Raw genomic sequence first — 273 nt, 5'->3', positions numbered from 1 at the left:
GAGCGTCAGTGGGCAACCGACCTCCGCGCCGTCAACATCTCCCCTTACTTCGCTCGTCTTTCACTACCTGCGCGCGTTAAAACCCAGGTAGGGGAGGGAGGGATCGAGGTGGTGGGCAGCTTCCGGAAAGACAAGGAGTGAAATGGAATGCTGTGTGATATGTTATCATTATTATCATTATCTTTTAATATCTGCTCAGTGATTTTTTTTTTCTTTTTCGTAAATGAATTGAGAGGTTTGGTTATACAACTTCTCGCTTCCTATTCCCGTGTG

At 46.2% G+C, this 273-nt stretch overlaps 1 protein-coding gene across 1 annotated transcript in view; it reads left to right on the top strand.

The window, feature by feature from the left end:
• LOC119585214 (myogenic factor 6-like) overlaps window positions 1-273 on the top strand; it is a 1,833-nt gene continuing 1,560 nt past the window's right edge. The window contains exon 1 of the mRNA XM_037933866.1: window positions 1-87. The gene's annotated coding sequence lies outside the window, so the exon portion shown is untranslated. The remainder of the gene's footprint in view (window positions 88-273) is intronic.

Source organism: Penaeus monodon, chromosome 19 (assembly GCF_015228065.2).
Source record: "Penaeus monodon isolate SGIC_2016 chromosome 19, NSTDA_Pmon_1, whole genome shotgun sequence".
Classification (NCBI taxonomy): Eukaryota; Metazoa; Arthropoda; class Malacostraca; order Decapoda; family Penaeidae; genus Penaeus; species Penaeus monodon.
The sequence above is the reverse complement of the archived record's forward strand: the minus strand, read 5'-3'. Positions and strand labels throughout refer to the sequence as shown.